This window comes from Urocitellus parryii, chromosome 1 (assembly GCF_045843805.1).
Source record: "Urocitellus parryii isolate mUroPar1 chromosome 1, mUroPar1.hap1, whole genome shotgun sequence".
Taxonomy (NCBI): domain Eukaryota; kingdom Metazoa; phylum Chordata; class Mammalia; order Rodentia; family Sciuridae; genus Urocitellus; species Urocitellus parryii.
Window position 1 is genome coordinate 77,421,343 of NC_135531.1, and position 7,787 is coordinate 77,429,129.

Below are 7,787 nucleotides of genomic sequence, written 5' to 3' on the forward strand. Positions count from 1 at the left end.
TATATTTTTAATGTAGCTACTAAGAGCTTGCCCTAGGCAAATATGTTCCAGAATGTACTCTGTGAAGCAGCAGATGCTTCGGTATATTATTATAAGGGGAAAAAAGTTTCATAGCCAAACGTTTAGAACACTAGGTTAAATAGGTTTCTCTCCTTTTAAAACGTTTTATTAAAAAACATACAGAAAAGCTGAAAGAATAACACAAAAGAACGCCCACATATTCACCACTAAAATTCAACACTTGTTAACATTTTGTCATATTTGCTTTTATAAATTACTGTTGTTGGTGGTAAATGACTTAAAAATCAGTTGCAAACATCTTGACCTCTTTGTATCTCACCTCTAAATACTTTGGCATTCATCGCTTAAGACAGTCTTACATAAACACAAAAGCATTATTACTACTCTTAAGAAAATCAACAATAATTTTCTCTAATATCCTTTAATACCAACTCCACATTAAAATTTCCCTTCTGTTCTCAACATAACTCATATAGACTTTTTTCTTTTGAACAAAAATCTTATTAAAATTCACACATTTCATTTGACTGTGATGTTTCTTTAGGGTTTTTTTTTTTAATTCTAAAAAGGTATTTCTGACCTGTTAAAATTATATTGTGGGTTTTTGATGGTCATGGTGGTGGTTTGTTTTGTAGTGCTAGGACTTTGAGCATACTGGGCGATTACTTTACCACTGACCTGTATCTACAGCCCCAATATTGGGTTTTTAAAGAAACTAATCCAGTTGTCTTATAAAATATCCCACATTCTGGATCTTTCTGAGTATTTCCTTATGATATCATCTAGTTTATTCCTTTATTCTCAACCAGGTCTCTTTGCAGCAGTATTTCTCAGAGCTTTTCACAAATCAACACGCAAAACAAATCCCAAAGTAGACACCTTTTGGGAGCTTCTGCCATCTTCCCAATAACCTTTCTTTGAAAATTGTCCCCACCTCCAACACACACACACACACACACACACACACACACACATACACACACATATATATATATATATATATATATATATGCAGGCCCTCAGAAGTCACATATGGAGTTTGTAATCCCACCTTTCTGGCTAAATTCATTAGAATCATCCCTTTAAAGACTAGGGCAGATATGACAGTGGTTATGAAAAGTTGGACAGATAGTGAAGGGATAATCAGGATTAAATGCTCAGAGATTACAGATGAGTTATAAAATGATACAGCTCTTTTGTAGATAATGCATATTGTTGAGGCCTATACCTTGAGGGAACAGGCAAGAGAAAAGTGTTGAGTTAGGGCTAACCAGATGACATATATTAAAGTAAATCCAGGTGGACAATAGCAGAGCAAATTCAGGCCTGCCTTAGATATTGATCTAATGGCAATTCACCTCCTCCTAGGATTACCCAGCTAAGGAAAATCCTGTCTGCACAGACATTCCATTTTGACAATGCATGTACAAAGAAAGGAAGGCACCAACTTAAGAAGCAAGTTAAACCTTTGGGAACTCAGCTGAGTCTAGAAAGGACAGTAGCAGAGCAGAGGGGACTGAAGCACTCAAAACATATTCCAATATTTACAATCTGGAAACAGTGTCTTAAAGGGCATGTGGCAGGAGCACTGTTGCTCACCAAGACCTGAGGAAACCAGATGAAGAAGCATCAGAAGCCACATCTTGAATGGCCACAGGAAAAACCTCCAGGAACATATGTGAGAAACACTGGGAATCTTCCCTAGGAATAGTTGTGTGAACTTAAGCAATTCCATAACAAGAGGGTGTGAAGTCGATCACTGGGCTGAGGCGTGCCCACAAGAGATGTGGAGACCTTGACATTAAAAAAATAGAGCACACACTCAGTGCAGCACACACTGCCAGAAATACCAGGCTCAGCAGAATGGTAGGCAGGAAGGTATATCCCTTACCCCTGGGGGGTTTCATGTGGAGAGACCTCAATTAAACTACTACTCCTAGACTCTATCCCCTGTTAGGATGAGGGGGACTTAATCAAAAATAAAACAAACAATGAAAATCAAAAACCAACTTTTCCATATCTGGATTATAAAACAAGGTCTATTAGAAACTGATGTTCAGAGATTAAATTCCATTGCAAGAGAAAGTCCAAAGGTATCAAAATCCAAAAATCAAAGTTCAAAAAATCAAAAGTTCAAAGTTCAAAACTCAATTTTTCTGCCCTTGTATGAAAAAAAAAAATGAAGTCCTTCCAAATTGCTGATTCTAAGCAGTCTCTGCTGCAGGGGGTCCTATTGTAGCCTGTCTCTCCCCTAGAATAGGTCACTCTGTTAGGATCTCTGAGGTGCTAATCATTCATCTCCCATGATGAATTTCATTCATCAAAGAATTCGAAGTGTTAGAAGGAACCAGAACATTATTACAGTATTGGCCTCTCACCTACCTACCCAAGTTAGGAAACAAACTGTTTGTATTCTGGAGCAACTGCCAAGAAAAGATGTATTCCCAGAGTTCAGTACATAGGCTTTGGATCTAAGAGGACAGAATCTGGGGGTCAACTTTCCCAGGCTGGCTGTCAGTCAGGGCAGACAGCCCAATATATGACCTATGAAAGTACAAATTCATTTTGGAAAAATCTTTTCATGAGAGGTAAATTTGGACATCATGTTTCACCAATCTCAGGGGTAGGAAGAGAAGCACCTATGTATTTATTTCAGACAGAGGCAACTGGATCATCATGCTTTCTTGTAAGTTTCAAAATTTGAGAAAGTAGAGGCCTCAGTCTCCAGATGTCTTTCTCTTGTTGATTAAAATCTCCTCATTGCTATTTCAATTCTGAGTTTTTGTATCTGACTAAGCAGAGTCTCTACTGACTTAGAGTTCTCTCAGGAGCACGTATTTCTAATCTTGTGCCTCAGTGGCTATTTTCAGTGACACTGGCTAAGCATTAGCCTTGAGGTGCACTTTCTCAAGCACTATTGTATGGAATAACTTTGAGAATGAGGATATGTTACATGAATACAAGATTTGTCCCTCCATCATTCCCTCTCTGACCCAGAGTGCAGAATGGAATTTGGAGCAACCTAGAGAGTACTGCTTACCCAAACCTGTCATGGACAATTTCCAGTTAGACACTCTGTATTCCTTGGTAGTGCACTTTATGATTTTTATAATGACAATATTTCTTATACCATTACTTTTTCAAAATTAACAAACTCACTGTTTATAGTCCTGGTACAGGTTTATGTACTTTAGACATGGGAATTCTGGTGTTTTTTATTTCATGAAATTCCTATCAAGAAAGACACATGGTGGATTTATAGTTTACATTATATACCCTCAAGTATACTATCAATGAGGAAAGGTCCTCATACTTATAATTTTTATAAATATAATAAAAATATGATAAGAGAAATTTCCACAAACTAACTTCTGGCTCTATCCATTTCAAATCAGGCTTCTCCTCCATTACTCAGAGATCATTCTCATGCCAGATGCTTCAGTCCATATTCACATTTTGATAGACGCCTGGCCCTCACGTTGGTGTACACAGAAAGTCATCTCAGTAGGCAGCAGGAATACTCTTGGAAGCTATAAACCATATAAGTATATACCACTAAACTAAAACTAAACTCATTTCCAACTCAACATATCCTTAGCCAGAACCCCAAAAGTGCCTGCAACAGAAGGAAAAGAGACAATGGTCTCAAGTTGAAGTTAAATTGTTATTTGTATACATTTTCCCCAAACATATTACTATAACAATTTCTCTCCTTCTTCTCTTTTTTCCATAAACACTTCAGTCCTGAAGTGGGGGGACTTTAGTGGGAGATACGGAGCACAGTAGTTCAAAGTGTTCCTAGTGGGGTAGATGGCAAGGTCATAGAGTAAGGCAAGCTCTGGCCAGGGAGAAAGGAACAGAAAGGTAGCTCTACAGCCCACCAGTACTCAAAGTTTAGTCTCTACTTTTTGTATAAACTGAAACTAACTAAGAGGAAACATTGGACAACTCAAATTGAGAGACATTCCACAAAATGGATGGCATATCATCTCAAAAATGTCAAGTTTTTAAATGTTAAGGAAAGACCAAATAACTATTTCAGATTGACAGAGGCTAAATATTCCTGACAACTAAATGTAACCTTGATTCAGAACTGGATTTAAAAATTAAATGATGGTCAATGTTCATAGCAACTCAATTCACAATAGCTCAGCTATGGAACCAACCTAGGTGCCCTTCAATAGATGAATAGATAAAGAAAATATGGTACATATATACAATGGAATGTTACTCAGCCACAAAGAAGTATGAACTTATGACACTTGCCAGTAAATGGATGGAACTGGAGGCTATCACGCTAAGTGAAACAAGCCAATCCCAGAAAACCAAAGGCCGAATGTTCTCTCTGATGTGCGTATGCTAACTTACAATAGGCTAGGGGTGGGGGTGTTCACTTAATTGAACAGTGGGGATGGGAATGGGACAGTAAAATGAATTGGACATAACTTTCCTATATTCATATATGAATACATGACCAGTGAAACCACAAGAATGGGAAGTTATACTCCATTATATATGATATGTCAAAATATATTCTACTGTCATGTGTAACTAAAAAAGACAAAAAAGAGGAATTAAAGAGGACAGAATCTGGGGGTCAACTTTCCCAGGCTGGCTGATAATGTTGGAGCTGCAGTCATAGCTCAGTGGTAGAGCGCTTGCCTAGTATGTGTGAAGCACTGAGTTTGACTGTTTGTACAACATTAAAAAAAAAAAGAAAGAAACCTTAAATAAATAAAATAGAGGTATCGTATCCATCTACAACTAAAAAAATTTTTAAATGATGGTAATATGCCATCAGAAACTTTCTGATTTCATGACTACAATTATGATTATGAGAAGAAAGTCCTTGTTTGCAGGAATATACACTAAAGCATTAGAGGCTGATGGACATCAGATTGGAAATATACACTGAAATGGTTGTTGTGATATAGAGTGACCCTGTACAACTTTTCCACATTTTTTAGTTTGTTCTTAAATTATTTACACACACACACACACACATACACATACACGCACACACACACACAGTATATATAAATACATTTTCAGGTGTTTTTGTTTTTGTTTTGTTTTGTTTTGGTTTGGTACCAGGGATTGAACCCAGGGGCACTTAACCACTGAGCCACATTCCCAGCCCTTTTTTATATTTAATTTAGAGAGGGTTATGCTGGGTTGCTTGGGACCTCAGTTAGTTGCTGAGGCTGGCTTTGAACTTGCAATCCTCCTGCCTCAGCCCCCCAAACTGCTGGGATTATAGGCATGCATCACTGCATCCAGCTTACATATATTCTCTATATATTCTGTGTGAGTATAAAGGATAACCATGTGAGCACATTACTAGTGTCTCTTAGGACCTCAGGATCCTGGAAAGGGCCCATGTGGGGGACATATGAAGTTTTAGTTTTACTTCTATCAATATCTCTAATTGCAGCAAACATTACTCTATCTACTGCTTTAAGTTAAAAGGCCAAAGTACCAAAAGATATTTGTTCTATAATTTAGTCCTTACCTTATCTGTGTCTGCTCTCCATTGACTCTAGGTCTCTCTTACTCTGCTGAGACCAAATGTGACCAATGTGAATTTCCTGAACATCGTTCAAGGTCAAGAAGCAGGAGCCTGAATCCTATGATTCATATCACCAAAAGCTCTTTGGGTCTGCTACTGGACCCAAGTAACTCAGTGTATATTTGCTAAGCCTGGCCTGAAACAAATAGCCAAGGCTTGCTTCCAGCTCAATGCAGCCTACCTGGTGTTCAGTGCTTACATGTCCTTTTCCACCCTTAATTAACAGGTATGTATGATTGCTTAATGCCCAGGGCTCAAGAGTTTCACCTGGAACGTAAAAGTCAGGAGGGAACAAAAAATGTTTCGCCTCTTAAAATCTCTAACCTTTACTCACTCCGCCTCATGTGCTTAGCTCAGCTTCTTCTTTGTTCTTCTTTCTCCTTTGTATGCCTGAAGAGAGTACACAACGTGGTTTGTTTTCTCAAAAGGACAGCACTAAAGGAGAAGGCAGTAGATTGTGTGCATATGTTTAATTCAGAGACTTGGCATTTCCTTTTTCATTATTCCCCCTGTGCAGTAATGAGTTCACCAAGCTGATCTGAGACCAACATCCTTAAAAACTTTGGCTTGCAAGGTTGGCCCTTGACTGGGCATCTGGGAACTTGGCTGATAAATACTTCCTTGCTTTGAAAACTAACATTTTAATTTGAATACAGTGAAATTGGATATTATAATGAGATACCAGGTTAAACTACGCTATGTTATAATAACAACCTCAAAATTTCAATGCCTTACCAACAAAATTTTATTTTTCACTTAAGTTATATGTCTTTCACATCTTGGTGGAAACTGGGGAAGTGTATCAGGGGGAAAAGCATGTGGTCTTTGTTCCACATAATCACTCAAAGCCTCGGGCTGGTAGAGATTCTCCCACAAAGGATGGTGTTAATTTTTGTGATAGAAAAAGAGGCCACTGGTAGCAACATGGATGCCAAGCCCAGAGCAGCATTAACCAGAGGGGCCTTCAGAACAGATGCACACCCTTCCTGGGTGATGTTCTTTCGCCTTTGTGAGGAACTTTATCAACCATGATGGCTAGCCACATTACCGAACGAGACAGATCCTCCATCCATGAACTCCCATGTATTCATTGGGAATCTCAACACTCTGGTGGTCAAGAAGTCTAATGTGGAGGCAATCTTCTCAAAGTAAGGCAAAATTGTGGGTTGTTCTGTCCATAAGGGCTTTTGCCATCATCCAGTATATAAATGAGAGAAATGCTTGGGGTTGTGTAGCAAGAGAGGATGGCAGAATGATTGCTGGCAGGTTTTGGATACTAATGGCTGCAGAACCAAAAGTGAACAGAGGAAAAGCAGGTGTGAAATGATCTGCAGTGGAGATGTACGGGTCAATACCAGAACACCCTTCTCTGTCTCCTCTATTAATCTCCTCTTTTAACTTGGACTATGACTTTCAACAGGATTATTATAACAGGATTTATAGTTATCCAGCATGAATTCCTCCTCCTACTATTATTGTTAGGGCTGTGGTACCCTCTAAATGCCAGCGTGTATCAGGATACAACTCCTGAAGGGGTAAAAGTGGCTTCAATTCAAAGGGCAGACTGCAGGGATCTTCTTTGAAGTCTGGAAAGTTGAAAGGAGATGACCTTCAGGCCATAAAGAAGGAGCTGACCCAAATAAAACAAAAAGTGGATTCTCTTTTGGAAAGCCTGGAAAAAAAAATTGAAAAGGAGCAGAGCAAACAAGCAGCTCCCTAAAGAACAATGAGACTAATGTGAAGATGGAGTCTGAGGCGGGTACAGATGACTCTGCTGAGGAGGGGGACCTACTGGATGATGACGATAATGAAGATGGGGGATGACCAGCTGGAGTTGATCAAGAATGATCAAATAGAGGCAGAGGAAGAACTGCATGACTCTTAAACACATAGTGGGGTTTAGAAATCTTATCCCATTATTTCTTTACCGAGGTTCTTGTCTAAGATCAAAATTTCACCAGATCCTCTCCCTAGTATCTTCAGCACATGCTCACTGTTCTATTTTTGTCCTTCCCATGTTCATTAATTCATTTGGCCCTATGTCTAGAACCATTTTCACTTCCTTTGATGCTCCTAGCAGTTTTGTTAAGTCTTACTCTGTAATTTTTGCTTTTAATTTTGATACCTCTTCATGACTTTACAATAAAAAGAATATATGCTTTTATCAATTGTCTCCAAAATAATCTCTTGTTATGCA

At 38.5% G+C, this 7,787-nt stretch overlaps 1 pseudogene; it reads left to right on the plus strand.

The window, feature by feature from the left end:
* Positions 1 to 6,469: 6,469 nt before the first annotated feature.
* LOC113180754 (heterogeneous nuclear ribonucleoproteins C1/C2 pseudogene) lies at positions 6,470 to 7,475 on the plus strand (annotated as a pseudogene).
* Positions 7,476 to 7,787: the final 312 nt, after the last annotated feature.